Source organism: Uloborus diversus, unplaced genomic scaffold, assembly GCF_026930045.1.
Source record: "Uloborus diversus isolate 005 unplaced genomic scaffold, Udiv.v.3.1 scaffold_1216, whole genome shotgun sequence".
Lineage (NCBI taxonomy): Eukaryota > Metazoa > Arthropoda > Arachnida > Araneae > Uloboridae > Uloborus > Uloborus diversus.
Window position 1 is genome coordinate 34,745 of NW_026557895.1, and position 21,069 is coordinate 55,813.

A 21,069-nucleotide genomic window follows, 5' to 3' on the forward strand; every position below is an offset into this window, starting at 1 on the left:
GAGAGAAAAAAATTGTAATTAAATTTGCGTCTTGACATCTGGTAGTTACATTATTTGTGTCAAACAGCGTTGGTTTATAATACGGAATTTGCATTAATAGTTCTGCGTGAGTTACTAGTTGATACGTGAAACAGGCAAAAATAAGTGTGATGAAGAATGTTCTTAGATAAATATGTACAAAAATCATAGTTCAAATGTATATACAGAAGCAGAGTAGAAAAAAATATTTATCTATTTCTTATCTCTCAGTCAGGCGCTTGTATTTATGACTAGTAGCACTCGCACGACTTTGCCCGTAGTAAAAAATTAAAAGGTATTTTGGTTCCACTGTATATTTACAAATAATCCATGATGAATTTCTCGCCAATTGGCTTGCCCACAATACGGTTCCACAATATGATAACTTGGTAATTTAGTCGTCCATCTTATAATAATTTTGCTCGGAAAAATGTTCTTAAAATTGGAGTAGAAAAAGAACAAAATCGAATTTTCGAAAAATCGCTTGAAGGTGCACACCCCCATGCTACAGACTGATTCTTTGCCAAATTTAATGAAAATCAGTCGAACGGTCTTGGTGCTATGTGACGTGTCACAGAGATGCTGACAGAGAGAGAGAGAGAGAGAGAGATCCGGAGGGAGAGACTTTCAGCTTTATTATTAGTTAGTAAAAATAAAAAAAGATAAAGATAAAAAAAAAAAAAAAAAAGCGAAAATGGGAAGAAAAAAAAAAGTTGGGGAATTTTATAAGAAAATTTGGCTATTTGGGGGAAAAATAATTTTTTTCAAGAGACAAAAATATCAGAGGAAGTTATTAATTAATACATTTTATGAAAATATTAGTGGAAAAATAATTTTTGAATTTGGGGAATTTTGATAGAAAACATCGCTTTTTGGGGAAAAGTTGGAAGGGAATTGGGGAAATCTGGATTTGACCATCTGGCAACACTGCACAAAATGATGATTTTTTACACTTAAAAAGCATTTATTTTTACAACTACAAATTAAAACCACTATAACTCTCAACTAAACGCTTAATTTTCATTAAGCTTCACTTTGTTTTCAATTTCGTCACGATTCTTTAGTAACTTACACAGTAATGGATGAGAAATTTTTAGCTGTGCTGCAGCATTTCTTTGACTCATTATTGATAAATTGTCAAAGCGTTTTAAAAAAATGCCAATTTTTTACTTGACATTTTAATCATTGTGCTTTTTCATCATGGCTAAAATATTTGATTGTTTAGTGATATTTTTAATGCAACTGGACATGGAGAAATATTCTTATACTCTACTGATTTTCCCGGAATCTACATTAATTCTCTCAAAGTGGGAGGAGATCACCACTCGCAATATGTCCAACGACTGCACTTTTGCACGTGCAAACAAAAGACATCTTAGGAGGGAGTCTGTGATTACTGAAAACGAACTTCCTGTTGTTTCATTCCCAGAAAAAGACTGCTTTGCTAAACCAGAAAATGCCACACATGAACAGGGGTGCCCATCCCCCCCAAGCTCAATGGCGCAAAATCCCCCCCAAAAATTTTCTCACTTTCGAATCGGGTCAAACATAAGTTTTTGGAGTGTATAATTTCCAGTCAAATTCAGGGGGGGGGGATTAGCGCCAAAAATACCATTTGAACTGAAATATTATTGAATTGTTGACCCGCCTTGCCTCCCCAAATTTTACAACGTGGACCTTGAGTAAACAAGTTTTGGGTGCTCCTGAATTTTGCTTCACCTTATTTTTTTTTCTTTTTTCAAACGTATGAATAATTACAGGAAGAGTGGATTCAACTTTCTGGCTTATGATGGAGTCATTATTAAATGTATATAATACGAATCTATACAATATGAATCCTATTTTATTGTCACTTAGATAGCCCGGGGGTTTCTTCCCCGGAAAATTTTCGAACTTGCAGTTTTAAAACCAGTTTTAGACGATCTCTGGTGATATTAGGGGGACAAAAGGGTTGGTTACCCCTTCCCGGTAATTTTTCAATATTGAAACTTTAAAAGTGCAATTGTAGATAGTTTAACATTGTGTTAAGGAGGGCTCTCCTTTATTTTCAAAATTGTGGTTCAAAAAACGAGTTTTAGACTATTTGTGGCAATGTTAGATAAAGAAGAGATCCTAGGGCTCGCCCCAGGAAAATATTTAAAATTAAAGTCTTAAAAACGTTATCTATGGTTGAGGGAAAAGCAGTTTTCTGAAATTGAAGCTCTAAAATTGCAATTGTAGCCGACCTTTGTGACGTTAAGAAAAAGTTTTCGGAAGCTCTCCCGTAATTTTCTCGAAATTGAAGCCCTAAAAACCAAATATAAGACGATTTTTTAAATAATGTTGACGAGATTGGGGGGGGGGGAAGAGGGGCTCTCCACTTAAATTTTCGAACTTGTAGCTTTAAAAACGCAGTTTTGATAGATCTTGATAATATTAGTGGAAGGTGAATTTCAGTGCCATTCCTCCGGCAATTTTTTAAAATTGATATTCCAGAAACGCAATTCTAGGCTTTTCTTTGATCGTGCTAAGGAAAAAGGTGGGAGTCGGGGGCTCTCTCCTATAAATTTTTCAAAACTGCAGTACTAGAAACGGAGTTTTAGATGATTCTTGATGATAAAGAGAGTCTTATTCTGGCGTTACAGTGGGGGAGCTCTTATGGAAGTTTTCCAAAATTGAAGTCGCATAGCCAAAAAAGATGGATCACGCACATTATGACAGATCTTTGTCGGAAATCCTCAAAAATGTATTCAGCTATTCAGCACACATCGAAAATCAGAACTCGGAAATTTTAACGAATCAAATATCCTTCTATACATATCAGATATAGAAGAAAGTAAATATGATTTACGAAAAATAATTTAAACACCTTAAGAACAGACTGTTCTGCTTCCATGAGCGAAAACCAACATCACTGAAAGTTTTAATGAAAATGATCTAATGATAAATTGAAACAATCAGTTTAAAAATGGTAGAGAAGATGGGAGTAAAGTGAAATGAGAAAAATTCTTCATAAGCTTAAGCTAGTTAATGAATAAAATATATTAATTATCGATTGGAGTGATAAAAAATACATTATTCGCAAACTTCAAAACTGGTTCTTAACGATTGTCAAGGTGCAAATGAATCAATGGTAAACTAGAGCATATGGTCAGAATTATTACAAACACTAAAATATTTTTGACCTCTCTCCCTCTCATCACTGTCACACGTATTCATCATGCAAAATTGTGCTACTTCCAGAAAATTTATAAAAAATTGGAAAGATATCAAATCGTCTGATCCAGCTTTGAAACGGACACCAACTTATAGCTGTCTGTGATATTCCCTTCATTGAAAAGGAGACACAGTTATTAAATTTTGGAAAGAGTACCGGAGCCGTCGCTAGGTCAAAAAAAACGGGGGGGGGGACGCTTTTGGCGGCCCCTTAATTGTTTCGAATGCATGTTTCGATGCTCAGAGAGAGAGAGAGAGAAGATTTGGCTTCTGATTTAGCAGGGATAGTCATATTACTAGACTGTATTACTGGCAATATAAATTTAATCGTAAGGATAATATTCAATCAGAATTAGGGGGTGTCGGAGGGTTACCTTCTTGCATTATTTCGAAATTGAAGATATAAAAATGCAGTTTTAGAGTATATTTTAAGTTTGTGAGGAAGGGAGGTCCAGGATAGCCTCTCCCGATAATTTTTCCAAATTTAAGTTCCCAACAAAATCGTACGTTATATTTAACTATGTTCCGAAGAAGGGGTCCGGGGGCTCTCCCCCGGGAATTTTCAAGATTGTTATTTAAAAAATACAGTTTTAGACGATCTATGGTGATGTTGAGAGAGGAAGACACTCGGGGTCATCGTTCTATAATTTTTCAAAATGTAAACTTCAAGCACGCATTCCCAATTGGGAATTATTTCTGATTACGTAAAGGGGGGTCCGGGGACTCCTCCCGGGAAAATTTTCAAAATTGTCGTTCGAAAAATTCAGTTTTAGACGATCTATAGTTATATTAAGGAGAAGAGGGATGTGCCCCCCCCCCCCCCCCCCGAAATTTTGAAGCCTTAAAAACACAATTGGAGACATTTTTTGTTAAAAATTTAGTGCACCGCCAGTTTCTTGAAACTATAGCTCCGAAGACGTATTTAAGCCTACCTTCGATGAAAGGGGACGGGGTTAGTTTTGAAGGGGAAGGCATTCTCTTGAAAAAAATTCGATCTGTTGAAACCGCAATTTTAGAAGATTTTTGTTGATGTTAATGGGTGGAGATATTCGGAGTAATCCCCTGGCAAATTTTTACAAATTGAAATTTAATTAATGCAATCGTAGACGATTTTAAATACTGTTAGAAGGGTAGAAGGTTTTGGAGTTCTCCCCCGAAAAATTTTCTGAATTTAAGTCTTAACAATGAAATTTTTGAGGATCTTCGGTAATATATGGAGGACGACAGTTTCGGGAAACCTTAGGGAGTTTTTTTTTAAATTAAAGTCCAAAAACGAAATTTATTCGACCTTGAATGATGTGAATGATTAATTGAGAGGGCGTTTTTCAGAGGTTACGTTGGGAGCACTCTCACGGTTTTTCGAAATTGCAGTCCTAAATACTCAGGTGTAGGCCATCTTAAATGACGTTAGGGTAAGAATTGGGGTTGGAGAACGTTTTCCCGGGATTTTTTCAAAACCTAAGTTTTAAAAACTCACTTCCAGGCCAGCTTAGGGGACGTAAAAAGAAGGATTTGGATTTCTCCACTCTTCCTTTCAGTATGGTCCCTCCTATCTTCATTGTAAATTTTAATTACTGATAAACACATTGTGAATTTTTTTTTTTCTAATTTTCCTTTGCCAAACACGATTATTTGCTTGGATTTTCCATAATAAAGTTTTCAATTTCTCGCCGAATATATTTTTGTTTTCTTGCAATGCAAGCGTTTGCGGCTTGAGAGAAAGGACTTTTAACAATTTGAACAGATGTGGTAATTTTCTGCGATACCTTAGATCTCTATTCCACTTCATTTTATTTTAAATATGCAACCTGCATCCCTTGATCAAGCTTTGATTTACTTACGATTTTTACATTCAAACATTTAGAACTTTTGGTGTGAGTATTCATTACAATACTTTTAATCTCTCTTTACATTTAACTGTTTTTCTTTCCTCTCTCTCTCTATTTGAAATTTATTTCGGCGACCCATACATTTTTTTCCACTTAGCAATGATTTTCATTACAACATTTTTCATCAAAAAAAAAAAAAAATACATATGAGAATGTTTCGGCGACCCCTATCCTATGGGCTGTCCTAATGAAGCTGTCCTATTTATGTATGTGTTTTTTTTTTTTTTTTAACTGAAGAACCATGAAGCATGATTTTGTATAACCAGGACCTCCGAGAGACAAGGCGTGCAGAATGTTAGTTTTGTCGCCGGTCATCCCTCCCATTAAGCTAATTTTACTCTATGCGCAATACTTTAATCTGATCCGAGCCCATAGTTTCCGACTAGGCAGACATACCCACTCTGCTGCCTAGTGAAGAGTGTACTGTACTGAATACTTTTTTTTTTGCGTTAATAAAATAGTTTGAAGCGTACATTTTTGCGGCCTTTACTTAGATACTCCTAATAAAAGAGAATCATGGATGCTCCTAAATTGTATTTTAAGATTACATTTGCTATTCAAATTTTACAGAAAAAATACATTTTTTCACTATTATTTCAATTGTTCATTTATAATTACTATTTTAATTTTGTAAAACAACGAAGAGTTTCCCTTTTTCTTCGTTAGTTGCATCGCTAAAATGAAATTGGCAGCCCCACTTCTGAAAAACTAGGGGGGGAGGGGGGTGCTAGCTACTGCGACGGCCCGTAAGAGAGTACGTGAAAAAAGCATTATTAATGCATCTATTTATTATTGAATGAGTTTTAATATTTTTTATTCCAAAATTCGAAAATTTCATGTTCCAAAGAAAAAAAAACCTTCTGGAAAAAAAATCCCCCCCAAAAATTTTGATGGCGCAACTTGCGCCATAATCCCCCCTTGTGGGCACCCCTGCACATGAAGTTAGTCTTGTCAGGGTTTCCCTTTGTATTTCTGTTGATTGTTGAACAAAAAAGGGGGGGTTTATGGTTGAATGGCTGCTCAGTAACATTGGGTTTTAACTAAAAAAAAAACAAATACAGTAGGCGCCGCTTAATGTGATCACGGTTAATGTTATCATTCGCTTAATGTTATCAGAATTACGAAGTCCCGGAACACTTGTATGTTAACACACGTTAAAAAAGTCGGATATTGTAATTAGCGTCTTCGTTTATTGTTATCACTTTTTCATAAACTTTCAATTTTTTCCCCGTTTTTGTTCCTCAATGAACAGAAATACATAGGCAGACCCCGACGAGACTAACTTTCTGTGTAGCATTTTGTGGTTTTCAATAGCAGTTCAAAATGTTTCTAGGAATGAAGCTACAGAAAGTTCACCCCCGGTGACCACAGACTCCCCCTAAGATAACTTTCTTTTGTATCTAAAAAAATTCAGTCGCTGGACATGGTATTGATGTAGGACGCCATTGTTCCCATTGCTTTGTAAGCTGTAAAAGAATTGTGTCGAGATTGAAAACAAAGCGAAGTTAAATTAAAATATAAACAACAAGCAAAACCATGCTGGAAAAGATAGAAAAGCTGAATGTGCTTTGAAACTGGTTTACGAATGTCGGGGGAAAACGACCATATTTTACTTCACCTATTACTATGTGATTAAAAAATTGCATAATTTAGCTTTAACTTTTTATAATCCCCCCTATCCCCCCCCCCCCATGGCTACGCCACTGGTCCAGAGATTGAGGCTTACAGACTTTTATATTACTAAAACTTTCAGCTTATTAGTAAAGATACAAATAAAACCAAATTTTATCGATCCTACTATAGATTTCACGAAAAATGTGTCGTTAAAACGCTCCCCGAAACGAAAGTCTAGTTACCACCCTTCGATGAATGCGCAAAGTTTGGAGGCAATTGAATCGTAAATGATGGAGATACTAGGCAAAAATCTTGGGTTGGCCTAGTTAATGCAGTTCATGAAGCGAACGATTTTGTTTTCCAGGATCTTTTTTCCCGTGTTGGTGGAAATTCAGGATGCGGTTATCGGGAAGAAGAGCGGAATGAGGTGTGAAATAGTGGAGAATCTTCTGACATTCTTCATGGCGCCTAAGAGTGAGATTTGATTTATTCAGTAGAAATTGGCTGATTTTTTTCTAACTCATTTTTATGTGTATTTTACCGTAACCGTCTTTCTAGGAATTGCTTCCGAGGAGATGCCGGAACATCACGAGAATTTAGCGGTAAGATTTTTCTTTTCTTTTTTGAGAAATGGGGTGCGAAAAGTTATATTTTGTTTTGTCTTGTTCTTTTGTCTTGTTCACCAAACTTCCAGTGATTAGGTAAAGTTCCAGCGATTATTGGTATTGACATGGTTAGTAGTCCTTAGAAATTTATTATTTTCATTAGCATTTTCATGACCATAATAAATCCTTATTTTTTCAATTGCTGGGGTTTTTCCCAAACAAGCACCATGCTGAGGCTTTCATAATGCATGATATCTTGAGCAACCCCCCCCCCCCCCCCATCATTGTTTCTTTCTGGTTATTTCTTCATCATAATTGCCAAGTCTCCCTGTTTTGGAGGGAGACTCTAAGTCTCTCAATGTTTTGCTTTGTGGTTTATTTCTTCTGTTTCTTTAATTATTTTTCTTGATAACAGTTTTTAAAAATTTTGCTTGTTTTGATACAGTACCCGCCACTAATAAAATCACTGGATTATAAAATCAGCCGCTTTTTAAAATCAAATCTGGAAGAACAGAATCATTGCAATACTAAAACATGTTAAAACCATCCTCTAATAAAATCACTTTTGCCGTTTTACAAAATCAAACTTTTGGACATCATGCGCAAAAAATTGTTAAATAAGCACCAAAAAGTGAAGGAATCGGCCTCAGAAGATGAAGAAGTCACAGTGCCAAATTTGCCTCTTCAATAGATGTCAGAAAAGCACTTGGTAATGTACGATGCACTTTAGAGCACAAAGAGGAAAATACAATGTTGACCGTTACAAAACACTTTGTTAACTCTTAAACGATATTGAATCTTTGCTCTCCCAATTCTGTTAAGCAAACAACAATACGCCTATATTTTAAGATCCTTATGCAAATAATTAAAAATAATGTACCTCATGTTTAGTTAAAATGATAACTGTATTCTGAAATACTTAAACAGAAGTAAATGAAGTAATTCAATTCATTTTTAGAGTATTTAAACTTCAAAACCTTTCATTTTTTTGAATGCCGGTTAACAAAATCAGCCGTTTTATAAAATCAAATGTCCACAGATGTCACTTTTCTTAAAACTAATATTTTTCTTCTACACATGGCTTAGTCATTTCAAACTGTTTTCTATTCAAGTTGAATACAATCAAGATGGAATGTTTAGAAAAAGAAACACACAAGTGTCAATATCTGATTTATTTTATAGGATGTCCTCCTTTATCTCTAGCTTGGCAATTAAAGCTGAGATTCATTTTAACCTGTCTTAGCAAAACATTTTTTTTTCTTTTTGTATTGCTAGAATCTTTCAAAGCAATGTGTGTGTGTGTGTGTTTGTGAGCCACTCATACCTTTACTCTATTTAAATCTTCGAGAACTAACAGAAATGTCCTTTCTGATGCAGGAAACAAAACACTGAATGGCGAGAAAATTAAGTTAGCACTAAGATAAAGTTTTTTGCTTCTTATTCTTTATCCAAATAATGAAAGAGATTCTGAAAGAGATGAAAGGGAATTCTAAATGGCCAGAAAATTAAGTTGGCACTAAAATAAAGTTTTTTTCTTCTTATTTTTTCTATAAATTTTCCAAATACAATTTTAATTATTGCAATAATTTGTTTAGAGTTCCCTATATCTAATTTGAACGTATATGTTTTTGTTATAATATTGTGTGATAAATCCTTACATATATATTTTTTATTTTTGCTCTGTACCTCCTGTAAATATTTAAAGTATAAAAAAGATTGTATGAATCAAATCTCCCATTTTGGCCTTACATATTGACAGTGTACTCTCATATTTTCTTATTTTCTGTATGCATGGATGGGGAAAATATTTAAAAATAGACATGAATATCTTTTCATTATTATTTATGTTTTATTATTATTGTTATTTCTTAAACATTTCTTTTTCTTCCCCTATGCTCAGGAACCATCATATGCTGAGCTTGACAGATTGAAACAGCACATTTTAAAAGGTAGTGAGTGCCCTGGTGCATTTTTCTTGAAACATAAATTTTCTTCTGCTTTAGTGGAAAAAATACATTTATACTTATTTATTTCTAGTTTGTGGCAACAGCATTTAATTTTCAGGAGTTGCCATGGTAACTTATACTTATTTATTTCTAGTTTGTGGCAACAGCATTTAATTTTTAGTAGTTGCCATGGTAACATCCTATTTTTGAACATTCTAAACTCAGCTTAATTCAGTTGTATTTTATCCACTCAATACTGCTTTGCATTGAATTTAATGTTACTTAAGAATTTATTGATAAAAATATAATAAGTTATCTTTTTTATTATAATTTCTGCTTAAGGCATTGGAGAGTTAAAACTTTGTAAGTAATCTTCTGTCAATGTATTCTATGTAACATTTATTCTTCATTTTCAAGAAATTATTTATTTATTTATTATTATTATTCTTATTTTGTAATTTGTGCTCTCTTGCAATGAAAAAAAAAAAAAAAAAAAAAAACTTTTGTTTAAAAAAAAAATTGTTTCACTGTTTTTTTTTTCTCTGAGAAATGTCTTTATTTTATTTTATTTTATTTATTTATTTATTTATTTTTTTTTTTTTTTGAAGCTTTTGTTATGTTAATGCAATATTGATGATTTTTTAAAACTGTTTGTAACCAAAACCAATTGTTACTTGTTTCAAAATTGGATAGCATCATCACAATGATTCTTGATATTTTCTTACGTACAAATTTATCTTTGTGTAGCTGTTATTTATTATTGTTTTTTTTTTAAACTCATTTAATGCATTTTCTTCCTTTAAAAAAATGTGTTTTAATTGTTCATTTTTTTAAAACTTGGTTACATTTGAGAGTAGTACTACCTGGATTTGAACTGTTTTAAATTTAGTAATGCTTGTTGTAAGTTTGATCTTTTTTTTTAAATTTTTATTTAGAGGAGGTAAACTATCATTTATTTTAAAAGATGTGAAAAATGTCTGCTTGTTTTTTTTTTTTTTCAACTTTTTTTTTTTTAACTGTTTTTTTTTTCAACTGTTTTTTTTTTCAACTGTTTTTTTTTCAACTGTTTTTTTTTCAACTGTTTTTTTTTCAACTGTTTTTTTTTTTTTTAACGATTTATCTTCCTTCTTCTCTTTCTCTTTTTTTAAAGCCTGTTCTCAACCTACAGAGAAATTTTGGCTTATTACATGAAAACTGCTCATATTTGTGCTACAAAAAATTAGTCTGTTGGTCATGCCACCTTAGTCACATCTGAAAAAGTAGTTCTGTGTAACAAAGGAAAAAAAAAATGTTCCAAACCACTTACATAGCTTAACATTCAATAAAACTCAAATTCTGAGATGAAAGAAAATTAAAAAAGAAAAAAAAAGCTATTTTTGTCCTGAATGGAAAGATTTTTTTTTATGTGAATTAAAAAAAAAAAACTCGGAAAGTTGTCTGTTGTGTTTAATCAAATTTTAACAGTGGAATTTATCCGAGTTTTTTTTGTTGGTGATTTTGTAATTTTTTCCGGTTTATTGATAGATTTAGATGACAGAACCCTTAAAGATAAGGAAAATGGCATATTGCAAAAGTCAGAATCAGTATTTTTGCAGTGTTAAAGCTATTGTTTTTTAACAAATTATTTTTTTAAGGTCCGGAACCAATCGTTGTGTTAGAAAGATTGCAAGGAAGCGAAATCGATGAAATGGCGAAAAATGTAAGTGTTTTAGAACTTTCAGTTAATTCTATAGAATTGTGCAATTTATTTATTTTTATCTACGGTTTGACTAATTAAAAAAAAACAGTAGTGCAGTGAAGCATAGTTTATAGGTTTCTCTTTTGTACGTTTTTTAAATTGGTCCCTGCAGAGTCCAATACATATTAACGTACAGGGGCAGCAAATAGGGGGGGAGGGTGAGAGGGGGTTGTTGCACCTTGAAATTTTTCACTTAGAATAATAAAAAATGGGTAAATTCAATTTAGATAACTTAGAAAATCATTTGCCTGCATTTTCAGAACAGAAAAAACTGATGGAGGATAATTGCTTTAACTGAAGAAGTAATTTCTGGGGGGGGGGGGGGGTTAAATGTTTCAAAATTGTGTATTCTATGTTATGAATGTGCATCTTGTATGAGATGCCCATACAGTGTTGAGACTGCGCAATTTTTACACGTAAATTCCATGTCAATTTACATAAATTTTTATGCTCATATCTTAATGTTTAGCTAGTAAGTGTTCACTGATTCCTTGTACTAGAAACACATTTTAGAAATTCGATGTATTATATGCTTTCATTGAAGCTTTTCATAAAGATATGCTATTTTGGAAAAAAAAAAACCCATCCCACGCCAAAAAATACTTTTACATCAAACAAATATATCTTGAGGATCTTCACTTGACAATCTCTGAGTGACACAAGATGGTATTTAAGGGTTAAATCTATTAAAAAAAAAAAAAACTGGAAGGATTTCCAGAAAGCGACCTTTTCAATGGTAGAAAATTTGATGTCATTTTAATATGTATGACTTTGTTTGAATTTTTGTTTACTTTATTTATACTGTGGAGTGTTTCTTGAACAAAGCTGCACTCTAATTTAAAAATTTCAATTCTCTTATCTTAATTCTTGGATTGACAATTGAAATTCTTAGTAATTTTCGCACTAATACATACTTGAACCAAGTGTGAAACTTAGTGACAGAGATTTCCATAACAGGTTTTTTAGTATGCCAATGTAGAAGAGGTGACAAAACCCACATGAAATTGCACTCAAAACATTAAATAAATATTTGAATAAAATGATCAACAGGGCCCAATACAGGCTGATTTTGCTACCGTTTTTCGGTACCTTCACAAAAATCTTATTTTGAAATCGGCACTTTCACAAAAATCAAGTAATAAAATCAGTAGCTTCACAAAAACATCGAAAATTTCGCAAAAATTCACATTTTAAAATATTAAATTTGTTTCACTATTTAAAACAAAATATACTCATAACATAAAATTATAAGCAGGTTTATATGAACCATAGCTTAAATAGAAACCTTTTTGTAGTATTTTAACTCATTTTTAGCTGTTTCACACGAAAGTGTATTTATGCAATTTTATCGCAATCTTTAAACATCTGTTTTGAGGAACCGTTTTTCTCATAATTTCCTATATTGTACACAGTACATAGACCATTAAGCTGAAATTACGATGGTATTTTTCGTACTTCTTAGGTTTTCAGCCCCCGACCCCCCCCCCCCCCCCCCAAAAAAAAACGAAACCTGTTAAAAATAATACTAGATGACATTTACACTTTTAGAACTAAAATTTCACTGGTTCCACTACTTCTTTTACAAAAATTAGGATGCGTCTAAAATTTCACAAAAACAATGCTGATAAAAAAAAAACTTTCACAAAAATAGAATGATGCAATACTTTCACAAAAATAAGTAGCGAGAAAAAAACCTGAATTGGCCCCTGATCAATTTTGTTTCTCAAGAAATTGAGGATTTGATGAGATATATTTATCATTGGTCTTAAGTTCAATATTATGTAGGTCGGTTATAGAAAACGAAAAAGGAAATATTACACTTATAAGTGAAATTTATAGCAAGAGGGACGAGGAATTGTTTTGTTGATTCTGGATATACCTTTAATGATGCAAAATAAATACCAGCTCAATTAAAAAAGTTTTCTTTGTTACTTTAAAGAGAGAATTTGAAGGAAATGTATTTTTAACATAACTTTTTTGTTCCATTGTTTTTTGACTGTTTGAATCATTTCAGTCATTTGAATGGTGATTTATGTGTCTTAGGAGGTTAGAAACTTACCTTCAAAGTGCAATGAGGCAAGCAAGACCTTCATATTTAGCTATACTGGCAATAAAGCAAAACACTGGATATTGATTAAATATAGTTACAAACTTTTCTGTTCTTCTTGACTCCAAAAAGTTTAACTTATAGCTTTGGTCGCAAAAAATTTTAATTGTTCTTAACAAACCTAATTATTTTTAACATTAAAACTATTTTATTACCACTTCCTGTTATCTAATGTGCATTTTATACCATACTGAGGAAATTCATGTTCAAGAAACTCGACCCCCCCTAACGAAATGCCGCCCCTGCTGATGTATACCTGTTATACGTTTTTTCATGCAGTACCTTCAAAAACACATAAATGGTGCTTCGCTGTATTTGCATTTGGCATCGGCATGGCACCAATTTGTTCTTGTTTCTGCCAAAAACTTGATTGACGTTGCCAAATGGCGCACTTCTTTGCTTTCATCTAGTCGTTCTTTTCTGTGAACGCAGTATACTTTGGTTTCTTGATTAAAATAAGAAGCAATTGCTTTTTCTGAAATGTAAAATATTTTTACTTCAGTGGTCTGAAATTTAAAACAAGGTTTTGTTTACTTTACGTTATTGGAAGGTAATGATAAAGCACCACATATATCCCAGGGTCTGATGTATCGAGGGGTTTTGCTGTATTACCTTAACTTTGAATGATTTTAGTTTTTTCATAAAACATTTAATCTAATTTCGAAATGCTCAATCATTAACAAAGCGAAATGATATCGACCTAATTCTCTAACTATAAAATATGTGTTAAATAGAAACTATGATTTGCATCACTCTGGCCTAAGCAATCAGAGATATTTGAATTAGAGGTTTGGATGTATTTTTGGGCACTGAAGCTTATTGTTATAGCCGTGGGTAGAATTTGAAACGCTGGGTATTATGTGGAAAAGAAATAAACTTTTATCGGTGACTCTTAATCAAAACAATTATTTCAATGCTAGAATTTTTGCTCCTTCAATTTGCATATTTAAATTTCATTTAAAGGTTTTTATTCTACTAGGATCTTAAATTTAGCAATCGGAGATCAATCCATTTTTGAAACTACTGTTACCATTCAACTTTTTTTAATCAAAAAGTTCCTACAAGTTTTATGATTGAACAAAATGTTTTTTGCTACCCCAAAGTATGGATTGCTAATCTCTATGCATGCAGTTTTGAAATTTTTATAATGTTTAAAATTATTTGACTTGTAAAAGTTAAAATTATTTTGCTTGTAAAAGCTATTGTTTGATGCAGCTATTTTTTCTGCAGTAGTTAAATCTAAGTTCTAAACAATTAGTTTCTTTGATTCCAATCTATGCAGATGTTCCAAAATGTAATATATCTTTTCAAATTATAACTAAGTGTAACTTTTGCTTTTAGTAAATTGGAGAAAAGATAAAAAGAAAACATTTTTATTTGTAAATATTTAAAGATTTTTTTACACACAGATGATAAAAATTTTTAAAAAATCAAGTTTTACTCATAACAGTATCAAAAGTTGTTTATTCATGCTCTAAAGTTCAATATTTAAAACTTTGAAGGAGAAAATTCTAAATCTTATGAAGGATGCAAAAAGGTTGCACATTTTGCATCCTTTTAAACTAAAGAGGAGACTCTTTAATGTTTTACAAAAATATCTGTTTCAGAAATAAGAGTCCAAAAAGCCTTTGACACATTGAAAAAAATCATTGAAAATCAACACATTGTCATATGAATATGCTGTTTGGTATTTATACAAGAATAACCACAAACTCATCAAGATTTTGAATTGGTTGTAATTTGAGTGCAGTTTTTTTTTTTAATGGTCACAGTTTTTTTGTGTGTCATGTCCTGGTATTGTAACACATGTAAAAGAAAACAGCTTATCTTGTTTCCTTCAGGGGTCGAAGTGGTCCTATATATCCTATATTTCCTATATTTTCAAAAAAAATATGAAAATTGTCCTATATTTCCTATATTTTTGGAAAATGTCCTATGTTTCCTATATTCCTGTTTTTTATCCAATTTATTTCTTTAAAACAACAGTAAATAAACTATCTGACTTCGGATATTTCATCGAAAGTACGTGTGCAAACGAATTTCAAATTAAAAAACACAACTCACTAAATCCTGCAACAGGCATCTTCATTGGCCACAGCAATATGACGTCACTGTAGTGGGTGGAGTTTCGAGAACGAATTCTGAAGTTAGTTTTAGAATTTTGCGTTTGGCAACAGCAGTTTGTTTTGTTTTCCAGCGTGGGTTTTTTTTTTTTTTTTGGTTTTTGTTTTCGCGGGTATATTTTTGTGTTCAGTGCATTTTCTGATTGGAATGTTATAATAGTCTTTTTGCAATCTTTTCTTTTTGTGGAATTTTATAGAACAAAATATCTGTATGTTTGCTACAAAGCATTGGTTATTTCCTGTTAGTTCTCAACACAAAGACGGTTTTTATTTATTTATATAAGCTATGTGTGTGACACTTCTATCCCTGCAAAAATTGTGAGTTGCTGTGTTAATTATCAATACATTTCACTTTGTTCTTTTTTTTTTGTCTACAAAGTAAATTTTTTTTTCCAAAATTATTCTTTCAGCTACAGGAAAAACATTTCAGGTGTAAGTTATAATTTTGTTTAAAGGTTTTTTTTAAAACAAAATCATTGATAGGAATAAATAAATAATATGTATGTATTATTTCTTTTTTCATAACGAAACTATTCATATAATGTGTCCTATATTTGTCCTATATTTTTTGTGGAAAATGTCCTATATGTGACAAGTTGATCACTTCTACCCCTGTTTCCTTGCCATTTTAAAAAGACTGCATTCGTGTTACAACACAATTCCAAATCTAGATGAGTTTAATTATTCTTGTGCAAGGTCCACATTCATCCGACAATTGTTTGTCTGTGAAATTTTTACCGTATTACCCGGCACTATCCGGCATGCAGCAGAATTTGGGGGTCACCAGGTTTTCAACAACACTTGCCTGGTCCTTTCCGGCATGCCGGAAAATTGAGGTTGGGAAGAAAAAAATTAATGCTATAAAAAATATATGTTCAGCTTAAAATAAATATAATTTAATTATCTTATTAGCACATTGGTAACTTAACACCGGACCAAAAAATATCTCATGTTCAGAGTAGTTTTTTATTTTACATTTTCCTCTGGTAGGAATCTCCTGCATAAATTATTTTTAAGATGGGGGGGGGGGGGGTCTGAGAATTTTTATTATGTTTTGGCATAATATATGAAATGTTCCAAAGACGAATTTATATTACCTTTGAACATTATTGAGAATTTTTTTATTTTTGTATAAAAGAGCCAAACCAATTTTGTTTTCCAACATAGCAGTAATCCCCCAAACCAGAATACCACTAAATTTGCGACGTGTGTCGCAGAACAGATTCCAGAGCTGCAGAACGATTCTGTTCAAATGTGAGAGGAAAACTCAGACAAAATTTCTGTAGGAGTTCTACAGATTTCTGTGAAATTCCCGCAAAAACTGCCAAAACAGAATTTTGCACAAATTCTGCAAATTTATTTAAATTAGAAGGAAATCTAAAATTCTCGGAAATTACGATAATTCGGCGGAAAGCTCGCGAAAAATGTTGAAGTCAATAAGTCATCTGTCAGAACTATAGATTTACTTTGACCTTAAAGAAACCTGCAGAATTTGTGCAAAATTATACCTTCAGTCGAAAGATATTTGTACAAAATCGGCTGTTTCTGCAGAAATTTCATTTTCTAAATCTGAAAAGATTCTGATTTTTCTAGCACTTTAGTTCCCCTTTTCCTTATTTTTCCCAATCGATCTTCATCCACTTTGGAAACATGCCAACATTGAAGCGTGTCCATTGCCGAAAATTGCTTGTCTTGTTTGACATTTCAATCCTTTTGCATCCTGAAAATATTTCATCTATTTAGAAAGTTTTGAAGTGTTTTATTATGTGCACCCTAACTTTACTCGTTTTATTTATTATTTTAGTAATTTATTTATTTATATTAACATTATTTTAATTGCTCCTTCATGCCATGTAAAATTGGCCAAAAAAACGTGGTTTGATACCTAGGTTTGGTTTTTATAAAACATTGTATCTTTGCTCTTTCTATGCATTTTAGAAATAATATAAAGTATAGTTGGAGAATCTCAATCAGTGAAAAGATTTTGATTTAGGGATCCCGATTTGTGAAAAAGGTCACGTCGGTTGCTTGTGTAAACAATGCTTGAAGTACTTACAGAATAATTTTCGTCAAATGACTTTACGATGCAGAACATCGACAAGTATTCTGCTTTGGGGCAGGAATGCTAAGCTGTCATTCTCTAAAGGTGTTTCATTTTCAAAGAGTATGCTCACTCATATGTATTCTAACATCATGTAATAGTTTTCATAGCGTTTCGTTCAGTTTTATCTGAGCCTGAATTGAGTCTCGAAAAGTGACATAGTAAGGGCTGAAAATTTGGAATGGTGATTCATTTATTATTTTTCCTTTCCTGTTTTACTGGTTGTATGTCATTTTTGGGAGGGAAAAAATAACAACTTCTGATATATGCCCCTATGTAATTTTCTTAATGTGCTTACATGTACTATCATTTAAAAATCATTTATTGCTCAAAACATTTTCTACAGAATTCTAATGTATCCTTTTCTTCTTAGGTGCAGAGCCTGTCTAAAGAAAGAACAAGTAAGTTTTTTTTTTTTTTTTCAATTTTCCATTTGCCATGTTAAAGTTGTTACAAAGTCATTCAGAGTGTGTAACTCTGTTCCACTCTATTTTTCTTTTTAACTGCCTCACTTCTATTTTAATAGCATTCTTGGCATAAAATTGTTGAGGAACTCCTTAAGTATTTAATGGATGGTTATCCATAATTAGGATTTATAATTGTATTTAAAATGAATGATTGACCTGGCTGAAAGTGTGAAATTAATTTATACGTAGTGATGCAACTTTGAATGACAAAAATTTAATATTTAAAATGAGCCGTGTTCGATATTGCCAAATTATTTGTGAAATAAGAGTAGAAAATAACAACCATGTGCTGACAGAGGGCATCTTTGGACTTTCTATCGTTTCTTTTGAAATCAAATAAAGTGAAAATTATATAGTGCCTAGCCCAATTGCTTCAAAATTACTTTAAATAACTGTACTAAATTTATTTTTCTCAAATATATATTCCAACTGCAATTACTATAATGGTTCTATCCCCTCTTAAGAAAAATTGATTTGTATTCCCAAAAGTGCAGTTTTCGTCATGGTGTTTAAACCAGGGGTTCAGCGCAGACAGCGGCATATAATTTTTTTGGAGGGGGAGGGGGGGGGGGCTGATCCATAGAATTTAAGAAGGGTGAGCTATTTCGCTTCATGCGATGAGACAACCCAGTTTAAACATGACTGAATTATTATGGAAATGTAAAAGATTTAATTACTTGAGTGAAAATCCTCAGCAAGTTATCAACTCTTTTGAAATTTTTCAATAGCTCCCTTCTTTTTGTATGAAATATGAAGTTTACATATGCTTAAAAGATAACTTTGTTTTGAATGTAATGATTATTTATTAAGTTAAAAAATTGCAGGTTATTTAGAAGTGAGCTTTTTTTTTTTTGAAGTTGTTCTTCTGTTTCTGTGCTACCCAATAGGAAATTTGCAAAAAAAAGGGGGAAGGGAATAAATAAGAAATAAATGGTCAAATTTTTGTTAGAAATTTGGAGTGTCATCCAGATCAGAAAGAACAAAAGAGGAAGAGAATTATAACAATTAGTTTAACAAGTTTGTAATCTGTACAGGGAAATGTAGACTCTTATATCTGGATAATGCTTAGTATGTCCTATTTCTAATTCAGTCCTAGAATTAACCATACATTTTAAACTATATTTATTACATGTCATGGTCCCTTTTCATGCATACTCTTTGTTTTTTAATTGAATGGTTCATTTTCATGACCTCTGTTCTGTCTTGTTTTTGGAAATATATCATGCCCTTTTATTGTCCCCGACGCAATGTAACGAAGGGTAGCTGTACTTTATTTGTGTTTGATTGTTCTATTATGTAAATATTTTTCTAAATTTCTTTTGTTTATGTTTTGCTTTAAACTCACGGTTAGGTGCTTTTAAGTATTGCAAGCCCCACTTCATTTTCAATGGCCCCGGCATCACTCTGAAGAAGCTGATGAAAGGTAACTATTTTAGAATACAGCGAAACCTCTCAAGAAGGGACACTACGGGGAATGGACATTTTGTTCCTTAATTACAGGTGTCCCTTCTTAGAGGTAGATGAATTAATGCATGCTGTGTATTAAACTCGGTACAGTTTCGTAATAAACGTAAACTAATAACTTTTAAGATTAAGTACTGAAAGTATTTCATATGTTACGCTAAAATTCAGCTTTATTCAAATTGGGGAAAAAAAAATTAAAATTGAAATATTATGACAATTTTTGTAGCATCCAACTTTTGTAACTGATTCTTGTTAACTAACAATTTTGAATTAATGTGTCGCATGGATTTGTTTGATGTCATGTAATTTACAATGTAATACAAAGCAAAGAAATTTCTATACAAAACTTGTCACTTCGATGCGCTATCCGTCAGAGCTGAGCCCATTATTGGAAATGATGCGAGGGAAAAGCATGAATGTAGTAGGTCTCAGTAATAATTTGAGAATACATATTTGTTTTGTTTTTTTGCATGATATAGATCCCGAACTAAAAGGCAAATTTGCTTCAAACAAATTTTGAAGCAAAAAGCCATAAATGAAAAACAAGTATAGATTATTTTTTTTAAATTTATTTTTTGAGCAATTCCAAACTTTTAACGTTAACAACAACATGAAAAATTATTTTATGGCACCAAAAAATACCACAGATTCTGAATATGTTCTCAATAATTGGTCTCGAGAAATAAAAAAAAAGGAAATAAAAAAAATCAATGTATTATATCTTGTAAACTTTACATTGACATAAGCCTAAGATAAATTTGATTGAATCGAAATGAATGCAAAGCGCAAATGTATTTGCTTACAAAAACAACAAAAATTCTGTTTTTTTTTTTTTTTTTTTTTTTTTAAATTTTTTTTTTGTTTAAATGCTATTTATAAAAATAACTATTTTATTTTTGAAAAGTCATGAAGATTTTATGAATTAATTGTTAATATAATACAATAAATTAATAATCTTTCAATATTCACATTTGTGCCTAATTTATAAAAATATATAATTTACAAAAGATATATACATAATCAAATAAATTACTTTCTGTGAAAGTTAGAATGATTAGCTATAAATGACTAAGAATAAAATCTTGTAAATGAATTTCCTCTTAATTATATCTTTGTGTGATAAATAAAAGTAAAATTAAAACCATGTATTGTAAAGCCTACGTAGTATCTACCAGTATCTACAAATGAAGCATAAGTTAGTTGTACATTATACAACTTTAAAAATAAAAAAATTGACACTTTATTTAATGGTTAAAAAAAAAAAAAAAAGAAGTTACAGATGGTGTAAAAATTTTCCTAATGTATCAGTGAGAACACTTATGCAAATAGCACAAATATACTTTAAGAAAATAAATATATTTTTCATTGCAGACAAAATTTTTCCTGGTTTAATGGAATACAATTTCTTTATTAAAAAATCATTTTAACTAAAAACCTCAAAAAAAAAAGAAAAAGAAAAAAAAAAGGCAAGATTTGGTTGAATTTTCGGAAGTGGCCAATTTTCTCAAAAGTACATAGTTGCTAATAAGCTTATCTAGTCACCTTGGTGGCTAGTTATTATATTAGAATGTGAGTTGATAATTTTACTACGTTTAACAAATTGTACAAAATTACTGAAAAATAGCTGCATAAAATATAACATTGGTGAAATTACCATACAGTAATTATGCAATTGCCGAGCTTGTTTTAGAGAACAAGTTTTCTCTAACTGTGTTGCTATTGAAAAGACCTTACTGCTTTTAGTTTTGGCGCTCTAGTTCAGAACCATAGCAATAAGATTTTTCTGACTCTTTTTTTTTATT

At 31.6% G+C, this 21,069-nt stretch overlaps 1 long non-coding RNA gene across 1 annotated transcript; it reads left to right on the forward strand.

Annotated features, from left to right (window-relative positions):
* The first annotated feature begins 7,274 nt into the window (after positions 1–7,274).
* On the forward strand, positions 7,275–17,739 carry LOC129232503 (uncharacterized). The gene is made up of 4 exons (XR_008581360.1): positions 7,275–7,318; positions 9,222–9,270; positions 10,902–10,966; positions 17,710–17,739. It is a non-coding gene; the product is annotated as an uncharacterized LOC129232503 (long non-coding RNA).
* The last annotated feature ends 3,330 nt before the right edge of the window (positions 17,740–21,069 follow it).